This window comes from Dendrobates tinctorius, unplaced genomic scaffold (genome assembly GCF_039654945.1).
Source record: "Dendrobates tinctorius isolate UK_male_01 unplaced genomic scaffold, ASM3965494v1 ptg000188l, whole genome shotgun sequence".
Taxonomy (NCBI): domain Eukaryota; kingdom Metazoa; phylum Chordata; class Amphibia; order Anura; family Dendrobatidae; genus Dendrobates; species Dendrobates tinctorius.
In genome coordinates, this window is record NW_027361855.1 from 5,180,794 (window position 1) to 5,198,440 (window position 17,647).

General features: G+C 44.2%; 1 protein-coding gene across 3 annotated transcripts in view; it reads right to left on the reverse strand.

The window, feature by feature from the left end:
* PLEKHM3 (pleckstrin homology domain containing M3) overlaps window positions 1–17,647 on the reverse strand; it is a 1,535,517-nt gene that overhangs the window by 1,381,223 nt on the left and 136,647 nt on the right. The window lies entirely within an intron of this gene.

Consider the following 17,647-nt stretch of genomic DNA (forward strand, 5'->3'; position numbering starts at 1 on the left):
TAAATTTACATTTCCAAAAGAGATAATAAAATCAAATTTATGATTTTAACATGGAAAAAAAGAAAAACTGAAAGAAAAAAGAAAGAACTGAACATCTGCTCAGGTGGACACGAACCTGCAAAAAAAGGGGTTATTCCTGTTCAGAGGTGGATGCCTTACAAGAGGACTACCGTATGGGAAAAGCAAGCTACTTTTTCTCAAGGAAAGCATTGCAATCTTTCTAAAAAAAAAAAAAGGGGAGAAAATGAAAGCTTAATTTTAATTATTTACCAATAAAAAATATAATATAATTTTAGTTAAACGCTGAAAAAATAAATATGAAGTTATTTTTAAGTATAAAAAAAGGAAAATGGGTTTAAAAAATGCTAGATGCAGCAACACACTAGAAACTGTACAGCAGCAGCTCAGAATGAGAACGCAGGACAAGCCGACAAAATAGATTCATTGCTTCATTGGTACAAGGATCGTGGGCAAATTTTAAATTTAGCATGAGGCACATAAAAAAGGGTTAATATATCAGTGACAGCAACACACAGGAAGCTGTACAGGAGCAAACTACTGCTCAAAGTAAAAGCGCAGGACAAACCGGCAAAGTGAATGAGTGACTTCATTAATAGAAAAGATCGCAGGCAGCTTTTGTGTTCAACATGTGACACATACGTCTTTTCACTGCAGAGGAGTGGCAGTACACTCTTGTACTGCTCAATAATCACTATGGCTCAGCAGTATGTAGATAAGAGCTGAGTGAAGGAGGAAGGAGGTATTATTATCAGCCAGGGTCATTCTTTCATGTCTGACTGGTAGAAGTAGTAACACTTACCCGGGCTTAATTAAAGAAGAAAGGAACTCTTCAGAATATGCAAATAACAGAGATAATGTTTAAAACAGGGGTGTGAAAGTGATTACTCCCAAGAGCAAAAGAAAAAGGGGAACTAAACCGATACAAAGGGAGTTTCATTCCAAAGGAGGCTATGCAGGATTTTCATATATATAACTATTTTTTGGAGTTAACGTAAAAACTATATGTGAGCAAATCCATAAATAATTTAAAAATAGTTAAAAAATAATATAAATATAATTATAATAGAAATAAATGAATATGCATTAAACCAAAGAAGCACAGTACTGTGAAATTAATTATAAAACTGCATTGGTATAAAAATATAAAAACCACAAGGCGGGGACTGCATAATTAGGTGAAAATTATCAAAAAGGGCAACTGTCACAAATAATGCATATAAAATTTTAAATAGAAAAAAGAGAAATTATCGCAAAGATCTCAGAAACCATCCATACACATGGTCAATTTTTTTCATAGGTTGCAGAGCATGTGAATATACACTCACTGGCCACTTTATTAGGTACACCTGTCCAACTGTGTGTTAAGACTTAATTTCTAATCTGCCAATCACATGGCGGCAACTCAGTGCATTTAGGCATGTAGACATGGTCAAGACAATCTCCTGCAGTTCAAACCGAGCATCAGTATGGGGAAGAAAGGTGATTTGAGTGCCTTTGAACGTGGCATGATTGTTGGTGCCAGAAGGGCTGGTCTGAGTATTTCAGAAACTGCTGATCTACTGGGATTTTCACGCACAACCATCTCTAGGGTTTACAGAGAATGGTCTGAAAAAGAAAAAAAATCCAGTGAGCGGCAGTTCTGTGGCCGGAAATGCCTTGTTGATGCCAGAGGTCAGAGGAGAATGGGCAGACTGGTTCGAACTGATAGAAAGGCAACAGTGACTCAAATTGCCACCCGTTACAACCAAGGTAGGCAGAAGAGCATCTCTGAATGCACAGTGCGTCGAACTTGAGGCAGATGGGCTACAGCAGCAGAAGACCACACCGGGTACCACTCCTCTCAGCTAAGAACAGGAAACTGAGGCTACAATTTGCACAAGCTCATCGAAATTGGACAGTAGAAGATTGGAAAAACGTTGCCTGGTCTGATGAGTCTCGATTTCTGCTGCGACATTCGGATGGTAGGGTCAGAATTTGGTGTAAACAACATGAAAGCATGGATCCATCCTGCCTTGTATCAACGGTTCAGGCTGGTGGTGGTGGTGTCATGGTGTGGGGAATTTTTTCTTGGCACTCTTTGGGCCCCTTGGTACCAATTGAGCATCGTTGCAACGCCACAGCCTACCTGAGTATTGTTGCTGACCATGTCCATCCCTTTATGACCACAATGTACCCAACATCTGATGGCTACTTTCAGCAGGATAATGCGCCATGTCATAAAGCTCGAATCATCTCAGATTGGTTTCTTGAACATGACAATGAGTTCACTGTACTCAAATGGCCTCCTCAGTCACCAGATCTCAATCCAATAGAGCATCTTTGGGATGTGGTGGAACGGGAGATTCGCATCAGGGATGTGCAGCCGACAAATCTGCGCCAACTGTGTGATGCCATCATGTCAATATGGTCCAAAATCTCTGAGGAATGCTTCCAGCACCTTGTTGAATCTCTGCCACGAAGAATTGAGGCAGTTCTGAAGGCAAAAGGGGGTCCAACCCGTTACTAGCATGGTGTACCTAATAAAGTGGCCAGTGAGTGTAGATATAAACAAATATTCCACTGTCTAGGTAAAAACCTCAGTTATTTCATTTAGACCCTGTGGTTTCAGACTCCCTAATTTGTAGATCCAATAGGCTTCCTTTCTATTTAATTTCGTAGATCTATTTTGTGCACATTTAGGTATATGATCGATAGGGCTAATTTTTAATAATTTCGAATTCTTATTATGTACCAAGGCGTAATGTCTGGACAGCTCATGAGTAAGCAGGCCTTTTTTAATATTATGCCGATGGGAGTTCAATCTGAGATGTAGGGGTTGTGTGGTCCTCCCCACATATTGCTTACCACAGGGACATTCAATGACATAAATAACAAAGTCAGAGTTACAGTTTAGAACAAAAGGGATCATAAATTTCTCTTTAGTAGAAAATGAAATTATATAGTCAGCTTTATGATTTATATTAGAACAGCATAAGCAGTTCCTAGCGCCACATTTAAAGATTCCTTTGGTTGAATTCAGGGTATAACCACCAATGGGGCTAGCATGGGCTCTCAGGCGGCTAGGGGCTATTAGCTCCTTGATTGTAGGGGCTCTACGGAATGTAATCCCGGGATTCCTAGGAAGGATATTGTTCAAAATGGGATCATTCAATAATATATTCCAAATTCTTATGAAAAATTCTACGAATTTCATTATTTTCAATAGAGAATTGCGTTATAAAATTCAATGAAAAGTTCTTATCAGTAATTACTTGCTCTTTTGGCTCCAGTAATGCTCTCTGATTTACTTTGATAGAGTTTTTAAAGGCATTCTTAATTAAATGTGAAGGGTATTTTTGAGCAAAAAACCTTTTCTTTAAAATATTGGACTGATCTTTAAAGTCAGTATCCAATGAGCAGTTTTTTCTAATCCGGTGAAATTGATTATTAGGAATGTTATTCAACCATTTGTTGTAGTGCCCACTATTAAAATGAATGTAGCCATTGGTAACTACTTTTTAAAAAAATGTTTTGCAACATATTCTGTCTTCTTTGATAAAGAGGGTAATATCTAAAAAATTAATTAGAAGACTGTTATAAGCTGCTGTAAAAGAAAGATCCCAGTCGTTAGAATTTATTGTCTGAATTAAAGTTTCAACATTATTAGTAGAATTGTCCCAGATAAAAAATAGGTAATTAATGAATCTTTTATAAAAAATATTTTTTTTGCTCCAATTTTCATTCAAGATAAAAAGATTTTCAAAAATCCCCATAAAGAGGTTAGCGAAAGTAGGTGCTACCTTCGAGCCCATTGCAGTCCCCTTAATTTGTTGAAAAAATATTTTTTCAAAGGTAAAAAAAATATTTTTCAATATAAAATCAATGCCTTTTAAAATAAAATCCTTTTGAGCCAAAGAAAGTCTAATATCAGATTTTAAAAAATGATAAAAACAATTTACACCTACATCATGTGAAATGTTAGAATAAAGTGCAGTCACATCCATAGTAATGAAAACATATTGCGGTTTCCAAGTGACTTCTTGGAGTAGATACAATAAATGAGTTGAGTCTCTGAGGTGACTTTTTAATTCAAATACGTGCGGTAACATGATCCTATCGATGTAATGGGCTAGATTAGAGGTTAAAGAGTTAATACCCGCAATTATCGGTCTGCCAGGGGGATTGCAAAGACCTTTGTGTACTTTAGGTAAGTGGTAAAAAAAGGAATGCTTGGGTTTTTAATACTTAAAAACTTTTTTTCTTTATTATTAAAAATATTCTGGGAAAGACCCTCCATGATTAAAGCATTATAGGCTGTGATAGATTTAGAATAATCGCTAAATGAGCTTTTGATGTAGTAGTCAGTATCAGATAAAATTCTATGAGCTTCATTAATGTAATCACATCGATTTTGGATTACAATCCCACCACCTTTATCAGCCTGTCTGATCACAATCAAACTGTTAAGAGAAAGGGATTTCAATGCTTGTTTCTCTTGCATATTAAGATTAGGTTTCTTCCTTTTACTAGTGCCCCTTCCTGTAATTTTTTCAAACTCTTTTTGTACAATATCGCTGAAGGCATTAATCTGATGACTTTTGTCCTCAAGGGGATAAAAATTAGATTTATAAGGTACATCGAGATGAAAAAGATCATGAACATCTTCATCCATTTCTGCAGAATCATTTGTGGGTTTTTTAGCAAAATGTCTTTTGAGGGTTAATTTTCTGATAAAAATCTGCAGGTTCAGAAAGAGGTCAAAAGAGGTGTGCTCTTGGTGACACTCCTATTTTCTCCACCTCTCCCCAGTCTCATGATGTTCCTGACTATTTGGCTGATTTTTATGATGTATTTAGTGAGAGTAAGTCTGCGTCCCTGCCTCCTCATAGGAGTTATGACTGTGCAATTGAGTTGAGGCCTGGGTGTAAATTTCCCAAGGGTCGACTTTTCAACTTATCTGTACCTGAACACGAGGCTATGTGATCTTATATTAAGGAGTCATTGGAGAAGGGTCATATTAGACCATCCTCTTCACCCTTAGGTGCTGGGGTTTTTTTGTGGCTAAGAAAGATGGTTCATTAAGGCCTTGTATTGACTATCGTTTCCTTAACAAGATTACGGTTAAATATCAGTATCCGTTACCCCTGATTTCTGATTTATTCTCCAGAGTTAAAGGTGCCTGCTGGTTTACTAAGCTTGACCTCAGGGGGGGCGTATAATCTTATTCGCATCAAGCATGGGGATGAATGGAAGACGGCGTTTAATACTCTGGAGGGACATTTTGAGTACCTGGTGATGCCTTTTGGGCTCACTAATGCCCCTTCTGTCTTCCAGTCCTTCATGAAAGATATTTTCCGGGACTTTGTGGATAAGTTTTTGATCATCTATTTGGATGATATTCTGATCTTTTCCAGTGATTGGGATTCTCATGTGGAACATGTTCGGACTGTGTTCCGGATTTTGAGGGAGAATTCCCTGTATGTTAAGGGATCGAAATGCCTCTTTGGTGTACAGAGAATTTCATTTTTGGGATTTATTTTGTCTCCGTCAACTATTGAAATGGATCCGGCCAAGGTACAGGCCATTTATGATTCGGTTCAGCCCACTTCTTTGAAGACTCTCCAGAAGTTTTTGGGTTTTGCTAATTTTTTTTGTAAGTTTCTTGCTAATTTTCTGGTATTGCCAAACCACTGACTGATCTGACCAAGAAGGGCGCTGATGTGCTGAATTGGTCTCCAGAGGCTGTTTTGGCATTTCAGGAGCTGAAGCGGAGGTTCACTTCTGCTCCGGTTTTACGGAAACCTGATATCTCACTTCCATTTCAGGTAGAGGTCGGTGCTTCGGAGATTGGTGTAGGAGCTGTTATGTCCCAAAAAGATCCGGTGACTTCTAAAATGAATCCCTGTGCCTTCTTTTCCAGAAAGTTCTCCCCATCTGAACGCAACTATGATGTGGGGAATCGGGAATTGTTGGCCATGAAGTGGGCATTCGAGGAGTGGAGACATTGGTTGGAGGGAGCTAGACATCAAGTTGTGGTCCTCACTGACCACAAGAATTTGATTTACCTGGAGTCGGCCAAACGCTTGAATCCTAGACAGGCTAGGTGGGCCTTGTTTTTCACGCGTTTTGATTTTGTGGTCTCCTTTCTTCCGGGCACTAAGAATGTTAAGGCAGACGCCCTTTCTAGGAGTTTCTTTGCTGATTCTCATATTGTGACCAAACCTACCAGCATCCTAGGTGAGGGGGTAGTTCTTTCTGCCATCTCGCCCGATTTGAGACGTGCCCTGGAAGAATTTCAGGAGGACAAACCTGAGCGTTGTCCTATGGGAAAATTGTATGTTCCTGACCAGTGGAGGAAGAGAGTGATGTCTGAAGTTCATTGCTCCGCGTTGTCTGGTCATCCAGGTATTTTTGGTACCAGAGATTTGGTGAGTCGGTCTTTTTGGTGGCCCGCCTTATCTCGTGATGTCAGGAATTTTGTGCAGTCTTGTGGGACTTGTTCCCGGTCTAAACCCTGTTCTCGTTCTAGTGGGTTGTTGATGCCCTTGCCGGTGCCCAAGAGGCCATGGACCCATATCTCAATGGATTTTATTTCTGATCTTCCTGTCTCTCAGAGAATGACTGTTATCTGGGTGATTTGTGATAGATTTTCTAAGATGGTCCATCTTGTACCACTCCCAAAGCTGCCATCTTCCTCAGAGTTGGTGCCCTTGTTTTTACAACAGGAGGTTCGGTTGCATGGGATTCCTGAGAACATTGTGTTGGACAGATTTTGGAAAGCTTTTTGTTCCAAGCTGGGAATTCAGTTATCCTTCTCCTCTGCGTTTCACCCACAGACCAATGGGCAGACAGAGAGAACAAACCAGACTTTGGAGTCCTATTTGAGATGTTTTACATCTGCTGATCAGGATGATTGGGTCTCATTTTTGCCCTTGGCCGAATTCGTCCTAAATAATAGAGCTAGTTCTGCCACATTGATGTCGACCTTTTTTTGTAACTTTGGGTTTCATCCTCGATTTTCTTCAGGGCAAGTGGAATCTTCAGCCTGCCCAGATGTTGACACTGTGGTAGAGAGAATGCAGCAGATTTGGGACCAAGTGGTGGATAAGTTGTCCCTCTCTCAAGAAAAGGCCCAGCGGTTTTCCAACCGGCATAGGACCACTGGTCCCCGGTTTAAAGTGGGTGATATGGTTTTGTTGTCGTCAAAAAATATCTTTATGAAGGTTGCGTCTCTAAAGTTCAAGCCAAGATTTATTTGACCTTATAGGATTTTGGAGATACTTAACCCGGTTTCTTTTCGATTGGCTCTTCCAGTTACGTTTAAGATCCATAACGTGTTTCATAAGTCTCTGTTGAAGAGGTTTGTTGAGCCAGTGGTTCCTATGGCGGCACTTCCTGACCCTGTGTTGGTTGAAGGTAATGTGGAATATGAGGTAGAGAAAATACTGGATTCTCGTCTGGCTAGACGGAGACTCCAGTATTTGGTCAAGTGGAAGGGTTATGGCCAGGAGGACAATTCTTGGGTCTCTGCCTTTGACATTCATGCCGATAGATTGGTTCGTGCTTTTCACCGGGCCCATCCTGAGCGGCCTGGTGGCGTGGATGCGGGTTCGGTGACCCCTCCTCAAGGGGGGGTACTGTTGTGAACTCATTTTCTGGTTTACCTCTGGCTTTTGGTGAGGGTGGTGGAGCTGGCTGTGTTGACAGAGGAGTCGTGAGTTCTCCATCCAGGCACCCTCTAGTGGTGACAGTAGGTAATGAAGCTGATCTAAATGGCAGAGACCTGCCACCTGAGGAGGAGGACTGTGAGTGGACATCAGGAGTCTCTGACTGGATTTAAGTCAGCCGACTCCCTAATTTTGTGCTGGTGATTTTTACCTGCCCTGAAGTTCTGGTTTCCAATTCTGTTCCTGCCTTCTCAAGCTAAGTGTGCTCTGCTATTTTTTCTTATGAGATTTGGTCTGGTTTACTCAGTTTTTGTGGTCAGCCAGCCCCTGCTGGGGCTGTGCTGAATTTACATTCTTATGTCTCTGTTTATGCCAGTTTGCGTTTTGTCCCTGATCAGATTGGTCTCTTTTTGATCTGTCTTCAGAATATACCACAGTGCTGATATAGGGAATTGAAGTCTAGCAACTTCAGAGTTTTTTTTATCAGAAAGTGTTGGACATTTTTTGGCAGGGTTTTGTGCATGATTGCAGACAGCATCTTTCCTTTCCTGTCCTTTCTAGTTAGTGTGGGCCCCATCGTTTGCTCAGCCTATTTTTCTATCTGTGTTTGTGTTTTCATCTTGTCTCACCGACAATACATGTTTGGGAGCTGTCTATTGCTTTGGGGTCTGCTCTGGGGCAGTTTAGATTTCCCCTTTTCTTGCTTTAGGCTTATTTAGTTCTCTGGCTGTGACGAGGCGTCTAGGATCATCGTAGGAACGCTCCACGGCTACTGCTAGTTGTGTGGATAGGATCAGGGATCTGCAATCCGCTTAGTTACCAACCTCTCTGGTTTTCTGTGGCTTAGCTTGTTTTTGTTTTTTCTCCTCGGTGACTCATTCATAACAGAATCACCAGCCATACCGCAGATTCTAGGTACTCAAAAGCAGGGGAAAAAAAAAGTGTCAGAATTTTTTTTTTTTACATGCATTTTTTTCCTCTTTTTCTCTGGGGCCGCAGGAGGATTTTTTCCTTAATGGAGATTAAGCAATTGTCTGATCGTGTGGAGCAGCTCGCTGCTGAAGTGCAGGGAATTTCTGCCTATCTCGCTCAAGCTCATGCTGTTGAACCAAAAATCCCTACTCCTGATGTGTTTTCTGGGGATCGGTCTAAATTTTTGAATTTTAAGAATAATTGTAAATTATTTCTTGCCTTTAAGCCTAACCCATCGGGGAGCTCTGCGCAGCAGGTTAAAATTTTCATCTCCTTGCTGTGCGGCGATCCCCAGGTTTGGGAGTTTTCTTTGACACCTGAAAATCCTATTCTGACTAATGTGGATGCATTTTTTCAAGCCTTGGGGTTGTTGTTTGATGAACCTAATGCTATTGATCAAGCTGAGAAAGCCCTATTGGCATTGAACCAGGGTCAGGATTCTGCAGAGTTATACTGTCAAAAATTCCAAAAGTGGGCGGTCCTTACTACATGGAATGATGGTGCCTTGGCAGCTCACTTTCGCAAGGGTTTATCAGAAACCGTAAAAGTTATTATGGTGGGATTTCCTGTTCCTTCTGGTCTTGACGATTCTATGTCATTAGCCATTCAAGTTGATCAGCATTTACGTGAACGTAAAACTACACAAGAGGTGTTGCCACCTTTTCAACAAATGTCTGAACCTATGCAATGTGATAGTTTTGTCTACTGTGCAACGTCAGGAGTATAGAAGGCGTAATAAGCTGTGTTTTTTTCTGTGGAGATGCCTCTCATATTATTTCTGTCTGCCCTAAACGAGAGAAACGTTTTGCACACACATTTGCTGTGGGTGGCGCACAACCTAAGTTTCTTTTGGCAATTACTCTGATCTGCTTCTTATCCACATTTTCCACCAAGGCTTTTGTGGATTCAGGAGCAGCTTTGAATCTGATGGATTTGGATTTTGCTAAACGTTGTGGTTTTCCTATGACACCTCTGCGGACGCCTATTTCTTTGAGGGGTATTGATGCTATTCCTTTGGCGGAGAATAAACCTCAGTTTTGGACCCAAGTGATAATGCAGGTCGCCCCAGACCACCAAGAAAATTGTAGATTTTTGGTACTGCATAGTTTGCATGATACTATTGTTCTGGGTTTTCCCTGGTTGCAAATCTATAATCCAGTTTTGGATTGGAAATCTGTGTCTGTGGTGAGTTGGGACTGTCGATGTGCTCTTGGTGACACTCCTGTTTTCTCCACCTCTCCCCAGTCTCATGATGTTCCTGACTATTTGGCTGATTTTTATGATGTATTTAGTGAGAGTAAGTCTGGGTCCCTGCCTCCTCATAGGAGTTATGACTGTGCAATTGAGTTGAGGCCTGGGTGTAAATTTCCCAAGGGTCGGCTTTTCAACTTATCTGTACCTGAACACGAGGCTATGCGATCTTATATTAAGGAGTCATTGGAGAAGGGTCATATTAGACCATCCTCTTCACCCTTAGGTGCTGGGTTTTTTTTTGTGGCTAAGAAAGATGGTTCATTAAGGCCTTGTATTGTCTATCGTTTCCTTAACAAGATTACGGTTAAATATCAGTATCCGTTACCCCTGATTTCTGATTTATTCTCCAGAGTTAAAGGTGCCTGCTGGTTTACTAAGCTTGACCTCAGGGGGGCGTATAATCTTATTCGCATCAAGCATGGGGATGAATGGAAGACGGTGTTTAATACTCCTGAGGGACATTTTGAGTACCTGGTGATGCCTTTTGGGCTCACTAATGCCCCTTCTGTCTTCCAGTCCTTCATGAAAGATATTTTCCAGGACTTTGTGGATAAGTTTTTGATCATCTATTTGGATGATATTCTGATCTTTTCCAGTGATTGGGATTCTCATGTGGAACATGTTCGGACTGTGTTCCGGATTTTGAGGGAGAATTCCCTGCATGTTAAGGGATCGAAATGCCTCTTTGGTGTACAGAGAATTTCATTTTTGGGATTTATTTTGTCTCCGTCAACTATTGAAATGGATCCGGCCAAGGTACAGGCCATTTATGATTGGGTTCAGCCCACTTCTTTGAAGGCTCTCAAGAAGTTTTTGGGTTTTGCTAATTTTTATTGTAAGTTTCTTGCTAATTTTCTGGTATTGCCAAACCACTGACTGATCTGACCAAGAAGGGCGCTGATGTGCTGAATTGGTCTCCAGAGGCTGTTTTGGCATTTCAGGAGCTGAAGCGGAGGTTCACTTCTGCTCCGGTTTTACGGAAACCTGATATCTCACTTCCATTTCAGGTAGAGGTCGGTGCTTCGGAGATTGGTGTAGGAGCTGTTATGTCCCAAAAAGATCCGGTGACTTCTAAAATGAATCCCTGTGCCTTCTTTTCCAGAAAGTTCTCCCCATCTGAACGCAACTATGATGTGGGGAATCGGGAATTGTTGGCCATGAAGTGGGCATTCGAGGAGTGGAGACATTGGTTGGAGGGAGCTAGACATCAAGTTGTGGTCCTCACTGACCACAAGAATTTGATTTACCTGGAGTCGGCCAAACGCTTGAATCCTAGACAGGCTAGGTGGGCCTTGTTTTTCACGCGTTTTGATTTTGTGGTCTTTCTTCCGGGCACTAAAAATGTTAAGGCAGACGCCCTTTCTAGGAGTTTCTTTGCTGATTCTCATATTGTGACCAAACCTACTACCATCCTAGGTGAGGGGGTAGTTCTTTCTGCCATCTCGCCCGATTTGAGACGTGCCCTGGAAGAATTTCAGGAGGACAAACCTGAGCGTTGTCCTATTGGAAAATTGTATGTTCCTGACCAGTGGAGGAAGAGAGTGATGTCTGAAGTTCATTGCTCCGCGTTGTCTGGTCATCCAGGTATTTTTGGTATCAGAGATTTGGTGAGTCGGTCTTTTTGGTGGCCCACCTTATCTCGTGATGTCAGGAATTTTGTGCAGTCTTGTGGGACTTGTTCCCGGTCTAAACCCTGTTCTCGTTCTAGTGTGTTGTTGATGCCCTTGCCGGTGCCCAAGAGGCCATGGACCCATATCTCAATGGATTTTATTTCTGATCTTCCTGTCTCTCAGAGAATGACTGTTATCTGGGTGATTTGTGATAGATTTTCTAAGGCCGGTTTCACATTAGCGCTTTTTCAGCGCGCGCACGGCCGGGGGTAGCTCCGCCCCCGAGCCGGCTCTCTGCCCAGCGTGCCCGCCCCTTGCTTGTAGCGCCGCCTACTAGCGGACAGCGGCGCCTGCGATCGGCGCACCCTATCTTTAGCATAGGGTGCGCAGATCGTGCGCAGGCCGTGCGCTAGTTGCGCTTTGACCTGCGCTGCGCACATTTGACGGTGCGCCGTGCGCGCCAAAATCACTTTTCGGATTTTGGCGCGCACGGCGCACCGTCAAAAGTGCGCAGCGCAGGTCAAAGCGCAACTAGCGCACGACCTGCGCACGATCTGCGCACCCTATGCTAAAGATAGGGTGCGCCGATCGCAGGCACCGCTGTCCGCTAGTAGGCGGCGCTACAAGCAAAGGGCGGGCACGCTGGGCAGAGAGCCGGCTCGGGGGCGGAGCTACCCCCGGCCGTGCGCGCGCTGAAAAAGCGCTAATGTGAAACCGGCCTAAGATGGTCCATCTTGTACCACTCCCAAAGCTGCCATCTTCCTCAGAGTTGGTGCCCTTGTTTTTACAACAGGTGGTTCGGTTGCATGGGATTCCTGAGAACATTGTGTTGGACAGATTTTGGAAAGCTTTTTGTTCCAAGCTGGGAATTCAGTTATCCTTCTCCTCTGCGTTTCACCCACAGACCAATGGGCAGACTGAGAGAACAAACCAGACTTTGGAGTCCTATTTGAGATGTTTTACATCTGCTGATCAGGATGATTGGGTCTCATTTTTGCCCTTGGCCGAATTCGTCCTAAATAATAGAGCTAGTTCTGTCACATTGATGTCGACCTAATTTTGTAACTTTGAGTTTCATCCTCGATTTTCTTCAGGGCAAGTGGAATCTTCAGCCTGCCCAGATGTTGACACTGTGGTAGAGAAAATGCAGAAGATTTGGGACCAAGTGGTGGATAAGTTGTCCCTCTCTCAAGAAAAGGCCCAGCGGTTTTCCAACCGGCATAGGACCACTGGTCCCCGGTTTAAAGTGGGTAATATGGTTTTGTTGTCGTCAAAAAATATCTTTATGAAGGTTGCGTCTCCAAAGTTCAAGCCAAGATTTATTTGACCTTATAGGATTTTGGAGATTCTTAACCCGGTTTCTTTTTGATTGGCTCTTCCAGTTACGTTTAAGATCCATAACGTGTTTCATAAGTCTCTGTTGAAGAGGTTTGTTGAGCCAGTGGTTCCTATGGCGGCACCTCCTGACCCTGTGTTGGTTGAAGGTAATGTGGAATATGAGGTAGAGAAAATACTGGATTCTCGTCTGGCTAGACGGAGACTCCAGTATTTGGTCAAGTGGAAGGGTTATGGCCAGGAGGACAATTCTTGGGTCTCTGCCTTTGACATTCATGCCGATAGATTGGTTCGTGCTTTTCACCGGGCCCATCCTGATCGGCCTGGTGGCGTGGATGCGGGTTCGGTGACCCCTCCTCAAGGGGGGGTACTGTTGTGAACTCATTTTCTGGTTTACCTCTGGCTTTTGGTGAGGGTGGTGGAGCTGGCTGTGTTGACAGAGGAGTCGTGAGTTCTCCATCCGGGCACCCTCTAGTGGTGACAGTAGGTAATGAAGCTGATCTAAATGGCAGAGACCTGCCACCTGAGGAGGAGGACTGTGAGTGGACATCAGGAGTCTCTGACTGGATTTAAGTCAGCCGACTCCCTAATTTTGTGCTGGTGATTTTTACCTGCCCTGAGGTTCTGGTTTCCAGTTCTGTTCCTGCCTTCTCAAGCTAAGTGTGCTCTGCTATTTTTTCTCATGAGATTTGGTCTGGTTTACTCAGTTTTTGTGGTCAGCCAGCCCCTGCTGGGGCTGTGCTGAATTTACATTCTTATGTCTCTGTTTATGCCAGTTTGCGTTTTGTCCCTGATCAGATTGGTCTCTTTTTGCTCTGTCTTCAGAATATACCACAGTGCTGATATAGGGAATTGAAGTCTAGCAACTTCAGAGTTTTTTTTATCAGAAAGTGTTGGACATTTTTTGGCGGGGTTTTGTGCGTGATTGCAGACAGCATCTTTCCTTTCCTGTCCTTTCTAGTTAGTGTGGGCCCCATCGTTTGCTCAGCCTATTTTTCTATCTGTGTTTGTGTTTTCATCTTGTCTCACCGACAATACATGTTTGGGGGCTGTCTATTGCTTTGGGGTCTGCTCTGGGGCAGTTTAGATTTCCCCTTTTCTTGCTTTAGGCTTATTTAGTTCTCTGGCTGTGACGAGGCGTCTAGGATCATCGTAGGTACGCTCCACGGCTACTGCTAGTTGTGTGGATAGGATCAGGCATCTGCAATCCACTTAGTTACCAACCTCTCTGGTTTTCTGTGGCTTAACTTGTTTTTGTTTTTCCTCCTCGGTGACTCATTCATAACAGGAGGCAGCCCCATCTCCGTTGGGGGCATGGTTAGTGGGCCGGGGGGCCGGCACTCAGACAGAAGGAGAGGCGTTACGCCCGGTCGAGTGTGACGGAAGGGCATCAGCGGGGGTATCGCTTTCGGTGCAAACGGAGACGGACAAGGGTGACAAGATAAAACTGGACAATAGGGCTAAGGGAGAGGTTTATGTGTGCTTCGAGGGGCCTTTGGGTGCCCATTTAAAGAAGGAAGTGAAAGAAAAGATTTGGCGGGACGAGTATGTCGAGATATTCTCCCTCCTTCCATTGGAAAAATTTAACCTGGATAAGGGGAAGAAGGACGATAGTAAAAAAGAGGAGGAGGAAAAGAAGAGGTGGCGGTTGATTCCACAGACGTTTGTAAATTGGATGCAGGCATTCGCTATTTTGGCGAATTTCATAGGTGAAAAATTTCCAGAAAATTGTTCTGGCCTATTTTGCTATTTAGATGCTATTGGGGAGGCGCATCGTATTTATGGGAGTCAGGCGTGGCTACGATACGATGAGCAGTTTACACAGAGGAAGGCGGTGCGGCCAGAGATAAAATGGGATCAGAAGGATATCGGGTTGTGGCTGAAGGTGATGGCTCCAGTGAGGTATGGGCAGTCCTTTCACGGGAGCGGGGGCAGTGGCAACCAGCAGGCAGGACACAGAAGTGGTGGTCAGGCAACCCAGGGAGGAAAGGAAAAGTCTGGAACGTGCTGGCAATTTAATGACGGCCAGTGTAAATACGGGAACAGCTGGAAGTTCAAGCACGTGTGCTCCCACTGCAATGGTACCTCTCACGGGGCGGCAAAATGTTTCAAAAAGGGGAAGGGTAAGCCACACGTGGGTATCGGTCAAGGGGGAGAGCACGGTGAGAATTCAAGAGATGGCCCCCTTTCTAAATAGGTACCCGGCTCGGGTGGAGGCCAATGTTATTTGGAAGGGTTTTGTTGAGGGCTTCAGGATTCCCCCTCCTGGCCATGTGGTTCCTTTCTCGGTTAAAAATTTGCGGTCGGCAACGATGCAAGCAGAAGTAGTGGATGCGAAGTTGAAAAAGGAAGTGGAACTGGGCAGGATGGCTGGTCTGTTCCCCACGGCGCCAGTAGCGGGTTTGATTGTTTCCCCTTTGGGGGTAGTGCCGGAAAAGGAGCCGAACAAGTTTCGCTTGATCCAGCATTTATCATACCCAAAAGGTTTGTCAGTTAATGATAGGATTGATAAAGAGTTGTGTTCGGTGGATTATTCCTCGCTTGATACGGCAGTGCATTGGGTGCGACGTTATGGTTCAGGGGCTCTGTTAGCAAAGACCGACATTGAATCGGCTTTTCATTTATTGCCAGTTCATGCGGAGAGTATCCCACTGTTGGGTTCTTTTTGGAACAGGGATTTTTATCGCGATAGGTGTTTGCTGATGGGTTGTGCAATTTCTTGTTCACTTTTCGAGATGTTTAGCACTTTTCTGGAATGGGTGGTAAGGGATGTTGCAGGTGTGCAATCGATCATTCATTACCTGGATGATTTTCTTTTTATCGGTCCCCCGGATTCATAATTGTGTAGGAATGCGTTGGCAGCCATGGTTTGGGTGGCGGAGCGTTTTGGGGTGCCTTTGGTGATGAAAAAGACGGAAGGCCCTAAGACCGTTATAAGTTTTTTGGGCATAGTAATCGATTCGGAAAAGATGGAGTGACGTTTACCAGAAGACAAATTGTCGCTGTTGAAGCAGGAAGTAGATAGGATCGCGAGGTTGCGGAAGGTGACGTTAAAGGAGTTGCAATCCTTATAGGGGATATTGAACTTTGCTTGTAGGATCATGCCCATGGGTTGCATTTTTTCCCGTCGTCTGGCTTGCATGACGGCTGGAGTGAAGGCTCCGCACCATTATGTTCGCTTGACTAAGGAGCATAGGGAGGATCTGATGGTTTGGCAGCGTTTTTTACGGAATTACAACGGTCGGTCGTTGATGCAGGAGGAGACGTTGAGCAATTTTGACTTTGAGATCTATACAGATGCAGCGGGCAGCTCTGGTTACGGTGCCTACTGCAAGGGGAAGTGGAGAGTGGGGCAGTGGCCGCAAGCATGGAAGTTGTTAGGCCTTACCAAAAACTTGACGTTGTTGGAATTGTTTCCTATTGTCGTAGCTGTCTCGGTGTGGGGTCCTATGTTCGCGAATCGGAGGGTGCAATTTCATTGTGACAACGCGAGTGTAGTGGCGGTGATTAACAGTTTGTCGGCTTCATCTCCCCCGGTGATCAGATTGGTTAGGGTTTTTGTTCTACGGTGTCTGGAGTTGAATGCGGGGATTTCTGCAGTACACGTGCCCGGTGTTACAAATTCAATAGCGGATTCTTTGTCTCGTTTTCAGTGGGGGCGTTTTTGAGAGTTGGCGCCTGGAGCGGATGCTTTGGGCTTGGAATGCCCTTCTTACCTGTGGCGAGTGATTACGGAAGAGCGGGAAGATCGATCCGGGAATCGGTATCGCACCAGATCTGGTCGTCATATGAATCCTCGTGGTGAGTATGGCTAAGTTGGGTGTCGGAATGGGGCAGGGTTAACAGCAAGGAGGAGAGGATGTTGGCAGTATTGTTTTTAATTGGAAAGGCGGCAGACAGCGGTTGGTCCGCGGCCAAGGTAAACAAATTTGTAGCGGTCTGGCTTTCGGTTTCAAATTACAGGGTGTGACGGACGTGACAAAGCAATTTTTGGTTAGACAGGCGTTGCGAGGGTTTCGCAGGGGTAATAAAACTTGTGACAAAGGGAGGCTTATTTCGTTCAGTACGTTGGAAGCCTTGGGTAGAGTCTTGGAGGGTATTTGTACTTCTGGGTTTGAGCTGGCATTGTTTAGGATAGCTTTTTCTTTGGCCTTTTTCGGAGCAATGCGCATTGGTGAAGTAGTGTCAGGTAGCAGGCTCACGGCCGGAGGTGTGTTGGCAGAAGATGTGGAATTTTGGGCGGGGGGCATTGTTTTTGGATTCGGCGTTCCAAAACCGATCAACTGGGTAGAGGCAGGAGGGTAGTGTTGGGGCGAGTTGACGGGGCAGTAATGTGCCTTCAGAGGTGTTTGGAGTTGTATTGGGAAGGGTGGTCAGGTAGAGTGGGTCCTTTGCTGTGCCATGCGGACGGTACATATTTGTCTCATTTTCTCCGTTCATTGCGGTTTTGAAGAAGGGACGGTTAGAGCTTGGCCTACCCCGGATATGTATGGGTCCCATTTCTTTAGGATCGGTGCCGCGTCTGAGGCTGACAGCCTTTGTCTGGAGGCTGAGGTGATCAGGAGAATTGGCAGGTGGAGGTCGGATCGTTATTTATTGTATGTTCGGCGTTAATTGTCACTATTGAATGCTAAGGGATTTGTTTTTCCATACTCTGTTATATTTTTTCAGGTGGCGACCCCTTTCTGCCTGGATATTTGGACACTCGTACGTGTATTGGGGTGCGCTACGAGCTGATGCAAGGCCGGATGGTAGGCAATTGGGCCTTAGGAGGGAGAAAGTGATGATCCGTTGGTTGGGTTTTCGAGG